Genomic DNA, 19,988 nt, shown 5'->3' on the forward strand with positions numbered 1-19,988 from the left:
GGGGCAGCACAATACTGGAGAAATTTTATTGCTAACTTTTCATTGATTGCAGCTCCATTACATGCTTTAACAGGATTGAAACAGGTGTTTTAGTGGGGAGGCAAACAATAGAAAGCCTTTGACACCTTAAAAGAGAAAATCAGTACAACACCAGTACTATCACTGCCAGATCTTCAACATCCATTTGAGATTGAGATAGATGTGAGTGACTATGCCATGGTTGATGCAACACAGAAAACCCATATGATATCATTTTGAGACATTTACTTCTGCAATAGTTAATTATCCCACATATGATAAAGAATTGTATGCATTAGAACAAAGTGTGAAAAAGCGGAAACATTAACTAATGGGTAAAAAAACAATCATACATACAGATCATCAACCACTTCAATATTTTCACTCACAAACTAAATTGCAGCAATGAAGACATTATAGGTGGATGGGTTTCCGACATCAATTTCATCTTGTCATCATATATAAGAAGGGAATACACAATAAGGATAGATATGTTGTTAAGACCAATCATAAATGCATCTACTATACTTAAGCATAACTGAGTAATGCATGAAAGTTACATTGAACAATATGCTCAAGATGTAGATTTTAAAGATGTATATGCAACTTTAAGTCATGGCAAGCAAGTAGAAGAATTGGATTATTATGTAAAGGACCAACTCTTATATCATTTGGGAAAGCTATGCATTCCACAAACTGAAAGAGTTAACATAATCCGAGAAGCACATACTTCTCTCATACCAGGTCATTTTGGTGTAAGTAAAACAGTTGCACAATTGCAAAGGTTCTGTTATTGGCCAAGAATGCATGAGACAGTTTCTAGATATATCAAAGGGTGTACTATGTGTGCTACAAGAAATCCCAGTAATAGAAAATTAGGCTTGTACACTCCACTTCCAATTCCTTCTCATCCTTGGGAAAGTGTTTCCATGGATTTTGTTGGGGGATTGCGAAAATCTAGGAAAGGTCGTGATTATTTGGTTGTTGTGGATAGGTTCAGTAAAATGTGTATTCTGATACCATGTAACAAGCAGGTTACAGCTAAACAAACAAAAAAGTTGTTCTTTCAGAATGTATGGGTTCATTTTGGGTTACCCACTTCTATTGTATCTGATTGAGATTCTCGATTTGTTAGGAAGTTTTGGTCAAATCTATGGGAGTTGATGGACACCAGGTTGAAGAAGAGCACAACATTTCATCCACAAACAGATGGTCAGACAGAAGTGGTCAACAGGACAGTGATCCAGTTTCTCAGAGGTTATTGCAGCAAACATCCCAAGCTTTGGGATGAGCATTTGTGTTACGTGCAACATGCTTACAACCGTGCCAAGCACTCTTCTACTCAGAGATCTCCTTTTGAGACTTGTTTTGGTCTTATACCAAAGTCTCCTTGGATTTTGTCTTTGGTAAAGACATAACAGTTGATGGACACAGTTATGTGGACAAAGCAACCAAGTTCATTGAGCAAATCGAAGAAATTCACCAGGCAGTAAAGGAACAACTGGAAAGAAGTCAAGCCAAGTACAAGGCAAGACATGACAAGCATCGAGCTGAACATAGTTTTCAAGTTGGTGATCAAGTCTGGCTGTACATCAACAAAGACAGAATGCAGGGTGAAGGTAAGAAGCTAAAACCAATAAGGTATGGACTTTTCAAGATACTTGATAAAATTGGTGAAAATTCTTTTCGCCTTGATTTACCAACTTATATGTAGATCTATTTAGTCATTAATGCAGAAAACTTGAGATTTTATGAACCATCAATGATTGAAAATCTTGAAGAGCAAAGTTAGTTGCCTTCTATTAAGGATCTGTTGCCTGAATATCTCAATGAGTTACAGGAAGACACAGTTCTGGACCGGAAGGTGAGAACTATGCATCGAGGGGATGTTGTGTACCTGAGAGTAGGGCTCAAAGGTTAAAATCCAAGCAAAGCACGATGGACAGAAGTTAAACAAGTGAGGGAGCTATATCCTCACTTGATCGATACCTAAAAACCAACTATTGGTGGTCCAAAAGCTTTTCAGTGGGAAGGCGTGATCCAAAATGGATCCTAAAACCTGTAAGTCTAAGTCTTTAATACTATCGGAAAACACTATCACAGAAGAAAAACCATGAAGAATGGCGAAAAATAGAGTAAAGCAAAGGTTGAAGTATCATTGAATTAGAGGTGTTGGATCAGACCAATCAACGGTCTAGATCAAATCAGTGGATCACATCGGAGGGTTCGGCGATATCGCATCAGCGGAGTGTATCGGGGTCGGCCCGAGGGGAGATGTGACTGCGATCGGAGACACAACGAGAACCGTTGATCGAGCGCGCAGATCAATGGCTGCAATTACACCATCACATCCCAGGTTTCCAAGGGAAGGACTTACCAAAGGTTCGAAGGCCATGCGATATGCGATTGCGATATATCAAGGAACCTTACCTCATTTAATAAAAGATTTTCTAAACCAAAAACCTCCCAAACTGGAGGTGTAATTTATAATGGATAATTGTATTATTTTAAATCTATATTGATGCTTCCAAAGTGGAAAATGTGAAGGAACAAGCTTGCAAGACTAGTTTTATTGATGAGACCCGGTTTGGAGAATTGCAGTAAAAAAACTTTTGGGGCCATTTTGATGAGTTAAATGACATTTTTGGGGGGTAAATATTTCTCACCAAAGTGAAAAACCATGTGAAATTATTCTACTCTTACTAACATTTCCAATGGTGTAAGAATCACATCAATTGGAGTTCATATGGAAAAGTCAAGCCTCATAGAAATTGACCTATCATGATTGACCACCATGGTTCAAGTGGATGCTAGGTTAGCCCCTATTACTCATGCATATGGGGCTAGCCACATGGGAATTTGAAGAAGTCCCTAGAGGGGTCAAATTTTTAACTCTAATTAAGAGTTGAAGGAGTCAAACCTAACCCTTAGTTGGCTATCAAACAATGTTATAACCAGTCCACTAGGAGGAAAAGGAGGTGTCATTCATTTCTATTGTAACATGTTCCATAGTAGAAAAAGACAAATGGAAGTGGGAGTGAGAGAGAATAACAAAGAGATCTAGTGTTCTATAGTATCCTATAAAGCCACAAGCCTCAAGCAACTCCATAGAGAGTGCCTTCTCCTTTATACTTGCATTATTTGCATTCTAGAGAAAGAGAAAGCAAAAAAACCTCACCTTGTAGCTATTCTTTCTCTCGTAAGTGTTTACGAGAGCATATCTTGTGTTGGTGGTTGATGTGTGATTATATTTTATTTTTCGCTATTTTTTTCGTTTTATTTATTACATGGATAATGAAAAAACAATAATTATTAAATTTGGAAACAAAGGAAAATTAATCCTCATAGCATAGATTTTAGTTTATTTTATCATATCTATTGTGACAAACATTCTAATGGAATATCCATGACAATTTATGGATCATATTCATTTTTGTTTACTAGAGGAATCAACAATTGAATTGGTCTCGTACTCGTGTGACACATTGGTCGATTCTGACCACTACCACTATAACCCCCAAGTGAACCATGATGCCCTAAACATGTGGCCATGGGTAAGCTTAGGGGATTTGAACCTAGAATCTCGTGGTGCATAACACTTCATTTTCACAGTGATCGCTAATTGAGTTTCCCTCAAGGGGTTATGGATCATATTCATATTAAATAAATGCTTCATATGAAAAACTTGTTGGAAGTTGAGGGATTAAGTTCAGTTAATGTCTTCATCAATCACTATATTGCCATTTATTTTGAAATATTGAAAGTCGTTGATGCCACCAAGTATATTTCTATTGTTCTCAATTCCCTTCTATCAAGAATCTGCCATTCTTCGTCTTTCATAGTTGTTGCCTATTTTTCTATTATGGCCAATGGTAGGAGAAAAAAATCGATATAGATAATCTTCCATTTGCAAATCCCATAGTTGATAATTTTAACCATTAAACTTCTCAACCCTAAAACCTTCTTCCACTATTGTTCCTAGTTGAACTAGGAAACCTTATTTCCTACGAGTTTTATCAATCAAAGAAACCTTTGGCTTTGATACAATTTGCCAGGAATAAGATCATGGCACAATAAATCAAAACAAATGAAAAAATAAAACATAGAATGACACAATACAAAGCAGACTCCAATATATGTGGTTCACCTGATTTAGGCCATTTCCACAAAGAAACAACCAATCATTCCTTTTAGTCTATGTAATAAAATGAAGGAATATATCCTACAACACATTTGTTGCAATTTCCTCTTCACTCTCTCATATTCGCCTCTCTCAATTACAATGCTTTCTCAATAATCCATAGTCATAATACAATGCCATCATAAAAAGAGGGCTTTCTTCTAGGGAAAAAAACCCCAACATAAATTATAGCATTATATCTACAATTTAATGATGAATGGCCCCTATCGACTACAAAATTACAATATTTTACAATAACTTGTTTCCAAAAATGCATCTTTGGAGGCACTTCCTTGAACCCCTAACCAAGGGGGACTCTAAACAATCATTTCTAGCCCTCATGGACCCCCTAGCAATAGTAGTTTGGTGGTAAGCCTCCTACCCCCCACCCCACTCCCCCCCCCCCCCCCGCCCTTCACACCCACTCCCCTCGCCCCTCTCTCACACCCACTCCCCCCATCTCTCTCTCACACCCACCTTTAGGAACTAGGATACAAACATGGATAAAAATAAGACCTTTTAATCAAGAAGATAAATAGGCTCCATAGTCAACAATATGGTGCATTTTACCTATCTTTGGGGTTGTACAAGCCATACATAGGTTGTATATGCTTTGGTAGGCTACCTTACATTTCCTAGAGGATATACATTGGTTGCTAGGTGATTGAATATGTGTTGGATCAATTATTTAATTACCTATTGCATTTATAGATTAAGTAATTAGTACTTTGAATATTGGTTTTCCTAAGATCCAACTGTGTAAAAGCAAAAAAAAAAGAGATTACTATAACATTATATGGGCTATAAGTGGTTCATGGCTATTACATACATCACTCTCTTTTATTCATCAAATCAATGATTTAAACCTCCACCACCATGTCCTATAATTTGGATCATATTGTCAATATAATATGGTATCCTTGATACGTTCATAGACCCCTTTAAATCCTTAATTAGTCTTAACTACAACTCACTCCCAAGATTGTTAGTGTGGTAATCCCCCATGGAAACTCCAAGGACATATATATTTGTATTTAATTCTAAATTGGGCATTGTGTATTTTTTGAATTGTGCATGAAGGGTTTCTTTAAGTAATTGTTGGTAGTACTATCAACGTAGATTCATTTTAAACCCAAATCTATCAAGGACCTAGAGGGATGACATGTAGTAATTACATGTCATGTATTACTTCCTTATTAAATGATAAAAAAAATTATACCCTCAGAAATTAGATCCATCTTGATAGTTTATGATGGATTTACGTTGTTTTTTTTAGATGTTGTCATGTACATATGTAGTTATTTATTTATTTTGTTTATTTGTATTTTTTATTGTCATGGGCATATGTAGATGTATAGTTATTTATTTTTGTTGTCATAATGGGTTGTATAGCACCTCATTACTCTCCATGCAATCAACTATGAATAAAGTACATTTTTTAATTCCTTTTTAACTAATAAAAACAATATTTTTTCTAGTTTCATTAGTAACTTATGAGCTTATTAATAAGTCTTCATTACTCTTCGTATTAAGAATCTAAATAAGAAAACATTTTTTTCTACTTCCATGACCAACTCATAATCAAAAGTAAATCTTTGTTATTATTATTACTATTATTATTATGTAAAATTGACAATATTTTCTAGTTCTAACTCAAAAACATAAATCTAAATTTATTCTAAAGATGACTTGGATTTTTTTATTTTTTTGGATGGAGTATCCTTTTATTTTATCTTTAATATATTGTTATTTAACAATAACATGACAACACCCCCCCATATTGGGTTGTAAAGTGCCTCTCAACATAATGATGCATCTTATTAATGGAAGTAACACATAGATGTATGTATGGGAAAGTTTACCACTAAAGTTGTTTTTGCACATATAAGACCATAGAGTGTTATGTAAGCACTTTCAAATAATAGAGTAGATATATGATTTTTGCATGGTTGAGTAGGAGTGTTATGTAGATGAAATTCAAGCATATAACTTCAATTGACATTTTGGATCAGAGTAATTTTTTCCTCTACTCTTGCATTAGATGTGTCATAAGTAGAAGATAAACTCAACTTCAAAACAAATATGGAGTGCTTATGTTAAATAGAGATGTTTATACTTAATTGGCATTACAAAAAAATAGTTGAGCAATGAACCAAGTATGCAATAGAGACATCCTCTCATGCATGCTGGTGATTAGTAGTTGATAAACTCTGCACCCCTATTATATCAATAACAAAGAACAAATCATTCTTGATGATGGACATTAGAAATTGGTTCAGAATGAGATATAATATAAATGGATGTAGTAGCTCTAGAAATATCCCCACCCAATGACATTTCATGCATAAGTCTCAAATATGAAATAAAAAACAATTATCTTATCTACATAAATATCCTTGTTGGTGGAAATAGGCAAGCATATTGGATTATCTCTAAATGGGCACTCATTTTGATGCAGGAGCATCCAGCTAAGGGCACCATGACTGGGTGTTGATCTTCGCCAAGGTGGAAAGATTTATGAGTGTTTGGTTTCTTTATGTTTAGTTAGTCAAAAGAGAATGTAGGGACTTGTTTATTTTAATTTCATTATTAGTTAGGGAATAGTATAGTTAGTTAGGGTTACTGTCAACATTGTCTGTCTTTTAGTGAGTAATTCATCTTCTAACTGTTTCTTCCATTTAGAACAAAAAAGACATCTATATCAATTGTAAAATCTTGCAGCACAAGAAGAACCGAATGAGTTAACAGTTATGTAACTTATAAAAGAAACAACTGAAGCGTAACTATGCACAGTTCAGGTAATTGTGGGCAAACAGTACAAATACGAAATGTAAATCATTCTAAAGGGGTTGGACGAGAAGAGAACAGTAATATAATATAGCAGAAGACATTGTTAAACAAAACCCTAAATCTGAATCCATCTGTAACAGACAATCTTTCCTTTTCATTATATTTCTGTTAGATGTTGAGTGTGCTAAATTAAACAACAAGATGCATTCCTGTGTTTTCTAGTAAACTTCTCCTAACAGGTTGAGACAAAGTTGTCCACATTTTAATGATGAACAGAAAGCAGAGTATACCAAAGAACGAGGCAATGGAACCAACAATCAACACCAATTCCAGAATCACGACGCATACAACCACAAAAGCAGAGAGAAAACAGGCCGCGAATTCAGTGGTAAATCTCCATGACAGAGGTAGTCACTGTAAACAATATTTCTTCGTTTCCATTATCTAAAATAAAATCAATGTTGGCACATAGTAACAATTAACAATCCTCAAAAGTATAAGACCAACAACCAGAGACCAGAACGTCTTCCTTAGTGACAAACAACAAGGCTAGGGTTCGAGACCCTCTAGAACTATAGTGTTGCCAAGAAAAACAATAAGACTAATTACAAGCTATAGCCGAGGCCATTGAACGCAAAAATAGCAATCAGAGGAACCAACCCTCTCATTTGCTAACCTATTGGCAAACTATAACAACAAGTAGAGAGGAAAGACTACAATTAGGGAATTCATAGCAGAGAACGACCCTACCCGTTCCACTGACGGAGTCTGGGCCAGGAATTGACCCGGAGCCACAACCTCATCCTGCAACAGTAACAACAGAAGCAAGTCAGTGAACCTTTACTAGAAAACGAGGGCGTAAAGCAACAGTATACAGTGGAGACAGAAGTGTTGATTGACCTTACCAAAGGATAGTGAGCGCCGGTGGCTCAGGCTCGAACCTGGGTCGCGAATACAAACGGAAACCCTGCTCACAAGGAGTGGCAAACATTAGCACCACCGAAAAACTGAGTGAATAACCATAGCAAGGAGGAGAGGACATACCTGATTGAAAATCGGTCGAAACCAAGCCCAAGATTCATCGTGAACGCGACTTGGAAACCAAGAACATCAACAACAAGTTAAATTCAGTATGCAACCACAGCGAACAATATTAAGACAGTTAAAAACGACAGAGACAGCAGTGTCCACGGAGCAGAGTATTAACTAGGCAGAGGAAATCACAACCAGAGGCAGACAAGGTGCCATTCTACAGCAAGACACTGTTGCATACAAACCCTCTTCGCAGACCAAACCCTCATTGTAACCACTTTGCGGAGCAAGAAACAAAATGACCAAATACCAAATGCCAAGGGTTTTGCTGACTTCAACGAGCAGGAAACAATAACCGAGGTGAGTACAGCTAAGCCATCACCATTTAAGAACTGCCATAAATGCTTCCAACAAACACCCAGAAAATATCTGTTGATTAGTGTTTAATCATATAAGCAATGATCCCGAATTATTGTTAATAATACATTGTTAATCACAACGTTGGAGTAGTATTGATAGTAGTCATAAACCAAAGTACGGGTTGGTCCCATCATAGTGGTATCAGAGAAAGATTTAATGTTTTTTCCTGAGAAATGGAAGTTGGAAGATGAGGACATAGAAGAGGTGCTCGGAGAGCAGCAGATGAAGGATTGCGAGAAGAAATCAGGATCCTTACTGCCTGTTTGGAGGCAGTTGAAGCAGGAAGGAGAAGGGATCCAGAGGTAGGTGATGACAGCGAAGAAGAAGCCATAGTGACAATAGATGGATCAGATGAAGAAGCACCGGAAATGAGACTGTTGAGGTCAGTCCTATTGGCGAGTAGCAAGCCTAAACCATAAATCCCAAATTATGACGGCAGCTTGTCCACAGAAGTCTTGTTGGACTGGATCAACGAACTGGACAAATATTTCGAGTGTGAAGAGGTCAGTGAAGACCGGAGAGTTAAGTTTGCTACGACAAAGCTAAAGGGACACGCAGCCCTGTGGTGGGACAGTGTCCAAGCAGAGAGAATGAGGATGAACAAGTTGCCGATAAAGAAATGGTCAAGAATGGTGGCCAAATTGAAAGGCAGATTTCTGCCCAAGGATTACCAGATTGCATTGCATCAGCAAGTGCAGAATTTGAAACAGAAAGGGATGACAGTGAGAGAGTACACTGAAGAATTCTACCGAGTAAATTTAAGAGCTAGTTATACAGAGGACACCCCAGAGAAAACAGCCAGGTATGTAAATGGTTTGAGATTAGAAATATTAGATGAAATTAGTAATCTTTCCCTAAAAAATATAGAAGAAACATACCAAAGTGCTATGAAAGCAGAGGAGAAGATCGCCAGAAAACAAAATGCTAGGAGAGGACGGGGAACTGGCAGAGGAAGATGAAAGTCTTATGGCAGAGGACGCACTGCCAGTAATAGTGAAAAAGGCAGCAGTTCCAAAGCTTCTAGGACAACAGATAAAGGTGACAGCACGAGAGGCGGCAGGCCATATAAGCGAGGCACGGGAAATGGCTGAGGTAGAGGAGCTAACTATCAATGCTATAGGTGCCACAAGTGGGGGCACAGATCTTTTGAGTGTCCTGAGGCAGAAAAAGCTGGACAGAGAGGTGTGTATGTCGCATAGCTAGAGGAAGCAGAGGCACCTCCCCAAGAAGCAGAAAATGTGTCGGAAACAGGAGAAGTCTTAGTTTTGAATAAGGTGTTGCTGAAACTAGCCAAAGAAATAGCTGAACAAACTCAAAGGAAAGCTTTGTTCCAGATAGTTTGTAAGTCACACGGCAAATGCTGTAAGCTGATTATCGATAGTGGGAGTACAGAAAATCTGGTTGCCACAGATATGGTGGAGAAGTTAGGGTTGAAGCGATTGAAGCACCCCACTCCTTACAAGGTATCATGGCTGCAAAATGGCCATCAGCTGTTGGTGGATGAGCAATTCGAAGTGGAGGTCCATATCAACAGATATAAGGATAAGGTCAATTGTGATATAATGCTGATGGATGTATGTCACATACTGCTAGGCAGGCCATGGGAGTATGACAGGAAGGTAGTACATGACGGGTAGACAAACTGTTATAAGTTTGTCAAATATGGAATCAAGCACAGGCTTGTGCTCATCAAGGACGAAGAGACGGCGGAAACAAGCGGGACGAGAGTGTTACTAATGGGCGGAAAACAGTTTTTGAAACAGATCGAAGACAGTGAAGTAAGCTATGCTGTTGTAAGAAGAGAAAAGACGGTGCTGCTACAAACAGAGGTGTCAGATTTTCCTGAGGAAATTCAGTAGATGTTGCAGGAGTTCAGCGATATAGTAGTGGATTATTTGCCAGATAAACTGCCTCCCAAGAGAAGTATAAGTCACCATATTGACTTTATACCCGGAGCAAGTCTACCGAATAAGGAAGCGTATCGGATGAGCCCCAAAGACAATGAGGAGATCAAAAAACAGGTGCAGGAATTGTTAGATAAAGGGCTGATAAGGGAGAGTTTGAGCCCCTGTGTAGTTCCAACAGTTCTCGCTCCCAAGAAAGGAGGAGAATGGCGAATGTGCACAAATTCGAGGGCCATCAACAAGATCACCATAAGGTACATATTTCCACTGCCACGAATGGACGACATGATGGACTGCCTGAGCGGGGCAACATATTTTTCAAAGATTGATTTAAAGAGTGGGTGTCATCAGATTTGAATCCAGGAAGGGGATGAGTGGAAGACAGCCTTCAAGACCAATGAAGGATTGTATGAGTGGTTGGTAATGCCATTCGGACTAAGTAATGCACCTAGTACCTTTATGCAATTAATGAATGAAATGCAGAAAGAATTCAATGGAAAGTTCATAATAGTGTACCTGGATGATATATTAATTTTAAGTAAGACGAGGGAGGAACACTTTCGACATGTTCAAAGTGTACTAGAAAAATTGCAGCAGAGTAAGCTGCTAATAAATCTGAAAAAAATGTACTTTTCTGCAAAAATAATTGATTTATCTGGGTTTCGTGATGGCAGAAAATGAGTTGAAGATGGACCCAGAGAAGATTGCAGCAATTGTTAACTGGCCATCCCCAAAAAGTCTGTTTGAAGTACGTAGATTTCATGGGTTGGTAAGTTTTTACCGAAAATTTATAAGAAATTTCAGTGAAATCTGCGCACCTATGTTAGACATTATAAAGAAGGAAAATCAGCATTTTCATTGGACTGAGGCAGCAAAAAGGAGTTTTCAGCTACTAAAGAGGAAGATCATAGAAAGAACGATCCTGAGATTGCCAGATTTTAAAAAGCTTTTTCAGGTTCGCTATGATGCAAGCGATACGGCCAGTGGAGCTGTACTTAGCCAAGAAGACAAACCTGTTGTGTTTTTTAGCGAGAAGTTGAATGAAAGCAGGCAGAAGTATTCATCCTATGACAAGGAATTCTATGTTGTTGTCCAAGCACTGAAGCATTGGAGACACTATCTGCTGGGGAATGAGTTTGTTTTATTCTCGGATAATTCTGCACTGCAATATGTGATGCAACAACACAAGCTGAATCACAAGCATGCTAAGTGGGTTGAATATTTGCAGAGTTTCACCTTTGTGTTGAAACACATCAGTGGGCAAGCCAACAAGGTGGTGGATGCGTTGAGCAGAAGAGCCCTACTCTTGCAGGAGAGCACGATACAAGTGTTGGGCTTTGAGCATTTGAAAGACTTGTATCAGACTGATACAGACTTCAAGGAGGCGTATGAAGCCTGTTAGAATCCATTGGTGAGAGAAAATAGTCCGTGGTTGGACTATAACTTGTAGGAGAAGCTATTGTTTAAAGGGGGACAGTGATGCATTCCTGACTGTTCAATGAGAGAGAATATCATTCAGGAGAAGCACAGTGGAGGTCTAGCGAGACATTTCGGTATAGACAAGACATTAGAGCAGCTCATCCATTTTTATTTTTGGCCAAGAATGCGAAGGGATGTGCAGAGATTTGTGGCCAAATGTAAAGTGTGTCAGTTGGGAAAAGGACACAGTCAGAGTATAGGACTCTACACGCCATTGCCCATTCCAAGTAGACCGTGGGACTCAGTCAGCTTGGACTTCGTCTTTGGTCTACCAAGGGCGCAGCGGGGTTATGATTCGGTGATGGTAGTAGTAGATCGGTTGTCGAAGATGGCACATTTCATCCCTTGCAGAAAAACCAGCGATGCCACTCACGTGGCCCACTTGTTCTTTACAAAGATCGTCAGGCTACATGGTCTACCTAAGTCCATCCTCTCTGATAGGGACGTGAAGTTTACAGGGCACTTTTGGCACACCCTATGGAAGAAGATGGACACATAGTTAAGTTTTAGCTCTGCTTATCACCCGCAGACCGACGGGCAAACAGAGGTGGTAAACAGGAGTCTGGGGAACCTACTACGAAGTTTGATCAGTGAAAATTCGCGAATGTGGGATCGAGTACTTGCCCAGGCGGAGTTCGCTTATAACGACTCACCCAACCGCAGCATGGGTTGCAGTCCTTTCCAGATCTTGTATGGCATGCATCCTTGTGGAGTGCATGAGTTGCGAGATCTAGGACAACAGGAAAGACGGAGTGCTGATGGGGAAGATTTCGCTAAAGTGATGAAAGATTTACATGAGCAGGTGAAAATCAAGTTGCAGGATAGCAGTCAAAAATATAAGCAGCGAGTATATTTGAAACAGAGAGAAGTGCAGTTTAATGTGGGGGATGAAGTCCTCGTGCATTTGCGCAAGGAGCATTTTCTAGAGGCGCGTATAACAAGTTGAAGTACAAAAAGATAGGTCCCTGCAAAGTTCTTCGGAAATTTTTAGTGAATGCTTATGAAATACAACTGCCACCAGGAATAGGCATCTCGCCCATCTTTAATGTGGCAGACCTGTTTCCATACACTGCTGATCCAAAAGAAGACAGTACAGCACGACCTACACAGGACACCCAAGATGGAAGTGAGACTTGGATGAGACAAATGCCTTACGTTCAGCCCCCCAAGATCGAGAGGATCCTCGACACTCAGGTGGCCAAGCGAACTCGGCGGAAAGAGTATCTGCAATATCTGGTCAAGTGGAAGAACCGTCCTATTGAGGACAGTTCGTGGCTTGATGCCAAGCAGATAGAGCAGGCGGGTTATTCAGTCGAGAAGCTCATGGACCGGAGTCATGAATTCTTCTTACCCCGGGAGCCTGATGCAGGAGCATCCAGCTAAGGGCACCATGACCAGGTGTTGGTCTCCGCCAAGATGGAAAGATTTATCATTGTTTGGTTTCTTTATGTTTAATTAGTCAAAGCAGAATGTAGGGACTTGTTTTTTTTAATTTCATTATTAGTTAGGGAACAATATAGTTAGTTAGGGTCACTGTCAACATTGTCTGTCTTTTAATGAGTAATTCATCTTATAACTGTTTCTTCCATTTAGAACAAAAAGGACATCTATATCAATTCTAAAATCTTGCAACGCAAGAAGAACCAAATGAGTTAACAGTTATGTAACTAATAAGAGAAACAACTGAAGCATAACTGTGCACAGTTTAGGTAACTGTGGGAAAACAATACAAATACGAAATGTAAATCATTCTGAAGGGGTTGGACGAGAAGAGAATAGTAATATAATATAGTAGAAGATGTTGTTAAACAAAACCCTGAATCTGAATCCATCTGTAACAGGCAATCTTTCCTTTTCATTTTATTTCTATTAGATGCTGAGTGTGATAAATTAAACAACGAGATGCATTCTTGTGTTTTCTAGTAAACTTCTCCTAACAGGCTGAGACAAAGTCATCCACATTTGAATGACGAACAGAAAGCAGAGTATACCAAAGAATGAGGCAACGGAACCAGCAATCAACACCAATTCCAGAATCACGACGCATACAACCACAAAAGCAGAGAGCAAACAGGCCGCGAATTCAGTGGTAAATCTCCACGACAGAGGTGGTCATTGTAAACAATATTTCTTCGTTTTCATTATCTAAAATAAAATCAATGTTGGCACATAGTAACAATTAACAGTCCTCAAAAGTATAAAACCAACAACCAGAGACCAGAACGTCTTCCTCACTGACAAACAGCAAAGCTAGGGTTCAAGACCCTGTAGAACTATAGTGTTGCTGAGAAAAACAATAAGACTAATTACAAGCTATAGCCGAGGCCATTGAACGCAAAAATAGCAGTCAGAGGAACCAACCCTCTCATTTGCTAACCTATTGGAAAACTATAACAATAAGCAGAGAGGAAAGACTATAATTGGGGAATTTATAGCAGAGAACGACCCTACCCGTTCCACTGACGGAGTCTGGGCCACGAATCGACCCGGAGCCACATCCCCAACCTGCAACAGTAACAACAGAAGTAAGTCAGTGAACCTTTACCAGAAAATGAGGGCATAAAGCAACAGTATACAGTGGAGACAAAAGTGTTGATTGACCTTACCAAAGGATAGTGAGCGCCGGTGGCTCAGGCTCGAACCTGGGTCGCGAATACAAATGGAAACCCTACTCACAAGGAGCACCAAACATTAGCACCACCGAAAAATTGAGTGCATAACCATAGCAAGGAGGAGAGGACATGCCTGGTTGAAAATCGGTCGAAACCAAGCCCAGCATCCGTCGTGAACGCGACCTGGAAACCAAGAACATCGACAACAAGTTAAATCCGGAATGCAACCACAACGAACAATATTAAGACAGTTAAAAACGACAAAGACAACAGTGTCCACGGAGCAGAGTATTAACCAGGTAGAGGAAATCAAAACCAGAGGCGGACAAGGCGCCATTCTACAGCAAGACATTGTTGCATACAAACCCTCTTCGCAGACCAAACCCTCACTGTAACCACTTTGCGGAGTAAGAAACAAAATGACCGAATACCAAATGCCAAGGGTTTTGTTAACTTCAACGAGCTGAAAACAATAACTGAGGTGAGTACAATTAAGCCATCACCATTTAAGAATTGCCATAAATGCTTCCAACAAACATCTAGAAAATATTTGTTGATTAGTGTTTAATCATATAAGCAATGATCCCGAATTATTGTTAATAATACATTGTTAATCACAACGTTGGAGTAGTATTGATAGTAGTCATAAACCAAAGTACCTGCTGGTCCCATCACATTTGAACTTGCACATACCATTAGAAGTTTTTGGAACTAGCCTTCATTGAGAATGGAGACATTATATCCATTCCAAGAACAAAGATTTTTGTACATGACAAAATAAAATAAATTCAGAAGTTAATTTCCATAGACAATCCATGTTGGCAAAGTGGGTGGGCTATAAGACTCTCATTTATAAATTAGTTGAAGGAAAAAAAAATCTACTTTTGAATTAATGAGACCCCTAAATCAAGAACAAAACAAGCATGATGAGCACTTTCCCATTGATGAAATGACCCTGCAAGCAACCTTATTGTATATATCTAGTGAAATAGTAAAAGGCAAATGGAGGGGGGAAAAGGATCCAAATTTGTGCTTTTTAAGGATTTTGGTAACTATAATAAGTTGTATGATGAATTTAATGGTGGATTGAGATAGATGCACTTTTTATGTTTGAGAGTGGGCTATTTTCCTTTGTTTAAGGTTTTTCCCACTATAAATACACATATTTACTATTTAAGGCTAATTTTTTAGCTTACAAATATTTGATATGCATTTATTTAGATTAATTTATACTAATAATATAATATAATTACTTCATATATATATATATATATATATATGAAAAACAATATAAATTGAACAATTTAATGTTTATAATTGTCTCTAAACCATTGTCCATGGGGTCTTGTATAGATAGTGATCCGGTGCTATGTTTAGGCACTCCTTGAAGTGAAGTCACTAATTCAATTCAAGATCCTACGATTATGCCTTTGGTTAAATACTTGAGTTGCTAATACAAGGAGAAAATAAAGAATTTTCAAATTGAATTAACTTTAAGGATTTCATCCGATAACTATTATGAAAGAAAATGGATGTAAATTGTGTATAAAATGCATGCGTAGAGAATTCAATGTATAAACAATTAAAAGGAAGGAACATAAGTGTCTTGTACCAAAAATCATATCCAACAAATCTTACATAACTAATTTAATGTGAATCAATAAAGTGAAGTGAAAAAATTACCAATTAATTTTCAAGTTTGCAATTACTCCCATGAAACATGGATGAATTTGGCAATCCTAACTTGAAAGTCACCATACATGAAGGAGATGTTTTTATGTTAAGATAGATACTCATATTAGTGGCTTGAATTATTAGTGTTGTTTTATTATTATAATTTATTGACAAATTTTGAATTAATCTAAAACACTAAATGCTGCTACATTAAGTTAAGGCACGTGCCAATATTTCCTTTGAATTACCTTAGAATTAAGAACAAAACAACAAGAGTTTCCTCCAAGCATTTCTTTCATCATTTGCAAAATTCGTTACCAAAATTTATTGGGAAGTGAAAATAAAAGGATTAAACTATGATTCAAATTTAAGTAAATATAATTTATCTCCTAATGAAAATCTCCACTACTTGGCCTACGTAAAGGTATAAAACACTACTTTGGAAAAGGAAAAATGTATAACATCCATGTACTAGTGATGGGCATGTTAGATTTTAGAGGTACTAGCAAACATTTTAAGCTATTGAACATAAAGTATGATAGAAAAGATTTTAGGTTAGGCATGTCAAAATCCAACACTACTTTATATCATGTGTAGCTACATAATCATATACAGTGTCACTTATTGTTATTGATGAATTAATCTAAAAACTAAATGCTGCTACATTAAGTTAAGACACCTGTCAATATTTCCTTTGAATTACCTTAGAATTAAGAACAAAACAACAAGAGTTTCATCCAAGTATTTCTTATTCATCATTTGCAAAATTCATAACAGAAATTTATTAGGAAGTGAAAATAAAAGAATTAAACCATGATTCAAATTTGAGTGAATCTAATTTATCTCCTAATGAAAATCTTCACTACTTGGCATACATAAAGGTATGACGCACTACATTGGAAAAGGAAAAAATTATAACATTCATGAAATAATCATGGTATACTAGGTTTTATAGGTACTAGCAAACATTGCAATCTATTGAACATAAAGTATGATAAAAAGGATTTTAGGTTGGGCATGCCAAAATCCAACACTACTTTATATAATGTGTAGTTACATAATCATATACAATTTCACTTATTGTTATTGATGAAAGCTCTAAATGAGCAATAGTTGCTTGCTTGTACCTCCATCACCAAGTCTAGGTCACAATGGTCTTGTGGCTAACCTTTAATTGCAATATCCACATGTCACAATGGACCTTTTCACGACATTTGAAATCACTATCCATCTCATTGCAAAGCTAACCCCTCCATCCCTTTTGTTGTCTTACACAATTTGATATTTTTATCAATGCATTGTAATTGCAATATTTTTGAAACCTCCCCACCCCTACCTTGATATATAAGGCTTTAAGAATTGATAGATGATTACAATTTAGATGTAATATAGTCCATGTATTTGTCACATTGACATTTCTGCAATGTTATTCTAAACTAATAAGAATAATAATAATAATTAATAATAATTGCAATTAGAGGTGATATATTCCATATATATGTCAGATTGAAAATTCTGCAATACAATTTTAAGATATAAAAGTAAAAATTTATAAAAGACCTGCAATGTTCACATTTGCAAGTCCATATAAAATAAAACATATAATTACACCTAAATATCATACTTGTACATGTTTCATATAATTGTTGTCCAATCCATCTTCAAATGTTTTGCCTATTCAAAACATACATTTATTTATCCAATCTAATACCATGTTTTCATTACCATTTTCAAATATTCCACTTTATACTAAACCTTAAACCTTATATTTATTTGTTATATTTTCACAATATTCACTGTACATATTCAAAAACTGATTTTTGGGAGTTATGCACATTTTGTGTTTTCATGTTAAAATAACTATTTTTTAAGGATAAATTTAAAAATAATAATAATAATGATAATTTAAGAATTTATGATATTTAATTTATGGATTTATAATAAATATCTGGTCTTAATAATAAAATAAAATATATTGACACATTACACCTTAATAATAAAATAAAATATATTGAAGCATTACACCTTAATAATACAAAAAAATATATTGATGCATTACACCTTAATAATAAAATAAAATATATTGAAGCATTACACCATTATGTATGAAAATTAAAAGAAATTATGCAGTTCACTTTTCACAGTTGTTTTTAAAACATTTTATTCTGAAGAAATGTTCACTGCAACTTATAGTTGTTTTCAAGAGTAATTAAAGAATCTAAGAATTGAATTAATTGAATTAGATAGATCCCATATGTAATGCCAGGGCATGTTGAACTTTTAGTTATTCCATTCAATGCAAAATTGTAATTCAGAACCCTAAGCACCAGAATAACAACAGAATTTTGAAGGTTAAACTATTTTCAGAAAATCTATATCTAAACACTTGGATTTATATCCACACACAGGCATTGGCCTTTAAAAAAAATGATCAAAAGCTTTGAAGTAATGGAGACTGCTCATCAACATTTTTTCATGTATCTTGGTTATTCACAATGCCTTGAACATTAATCCCATGAAAGACTTCAAGTTGATTTCAATTTATGAAGCTGAAAGGTAGAAAAATTTCCTCTAGATTGATGGCATTGAAAAATGCTGTTGGAATATTATGGGGCAGACATCAATAGATATTGATTATCAATGCCCAAAGGGAAGGAGGAGCTACAATGAGGCAATTGTCAGTAAAGAAAGAAAAACAATAAAATGAAATTACAAGACAATTCATGCATAAAAGATAATAAAGATGAAGCCTAGATAGTATCAACCAGGGAGACTTACCAATTTAATTGTGTTGGAAAATTCTAGCACAACTAGCTAAGTACAGAACTAATAACAAAAGAAGAGCGCACCCTAGGATCTTGACATTGAAAAAATGCAATTGAGGAACTATGCTAATCTTCTCCGTATGATTCTTCTTAGGAGAGTTGAACCCATCCTCGAACATCTTAGAATGCTAGCAAGATCCCATGTTCCTTAAAGGCACCTTGAACTATCTTCTTTAACTTGTGTAGTAAAGAGAAACAATTCATAGTGTTAGACAAATGTTATGGAAGTGGTAAGTATAGCAATGCATAACAAATTAAACAGTATCTTGCAAACTCAAAATGTCTCTCATTTAATAAATTCTGCTACATTAGATTGAAATACTTGACAATGTGTCATTTAGCCTTCAAAGCTAGAGGAAAACCTTGAATTTTATCTTAATTATTCCCACTGATTCTTCACCGACCTCATTTGCAGATTACATCTCATTGATCCAATTTTAATTGTTGATTAAATGAATGAAAATGTGTTTGCTAGACATCTCGTAAATGGTAATATTATCAATCAGCCATATATAATAAATCACAGACCTCATTTGCAGATTACATCTCATTGATCCAATTTTAATTGTTGATTAAATGAATGAAAATGTGTTTGCTAGACATCTCGTAAATGGTAATATTATCAATCAGCCATATATAATAAATTATAAATCATCTGCAAATTCTGAATAAATCTGACCAACTGAATGCTGCCAGTATACCTGTCAGTATTTCCTTTAAATTACCTTGGAAGGTAATTTAAGAACAGGCAAAGACAGAATTTCATCTGATTATTTCTTGTTCATCATTAACTGAATTCATTACCAAAATTTACTGGGGAAGTGAAAATAAAAAAACGAAACCATGATTGAAATTTCAACTTAATTTGATATACATGGTAGTGGTAACCTGTATTATATGGTAAGAAAGGTATTGCAAAACAAATTTGGGAAAAAAAAAAAAAAAAAATGAGAACATCCATGAAATAGTAGAGATGGGTATGTTTAAATCAGAGGTACCTGCAAACATTCTAATTAGCTGAACGTAGAGTATGAAAAATAATTGTGTAATGCAA

At 36.5% G+C, this 19,988-nt stretch overlaps 1 long non-coding RNA gene across 1 annotated transcript; it reads right to left on the reverse strand.

Annotated features, from left to right (window-relative positions):
- Positions 1-13,612: 13,612 nt before the first annotated feature.
- LOC149173939 (uncharacterized) lies at positions 13,613-15,587 on the reverse strand. Its single transcript, XR_016259163.1, has 3 exons — positions 14,732-15,587; positions 14,430-14,618; positions 13,613-14,328 (listed from the first exon to the last, which is right to left on the reverse strand). It is a non-coding gene; the product is annotated as an uncharacterized LOC149173939 (long non-coding RNA).
- Between the last annotated feature and the right edge of the window lie 4,401 nt (positions 15,588-19,988).

This window comes from Pinus tabuliformis, chromosome 4_2 (assembly GCF_031772625.1).
Source record: "Pinus tabuliformis cultivar Carrire ecotype Pingquan chromosome 4_2, CPIR1, whole genome shotgun sequence".
NCBI classification, from domain to species: Eukaryota; Viridiplantae; Streptophyta; class Pinopsida; order Pinales; family Pinaceae; genus Pinus; species Pinus tabuliformis.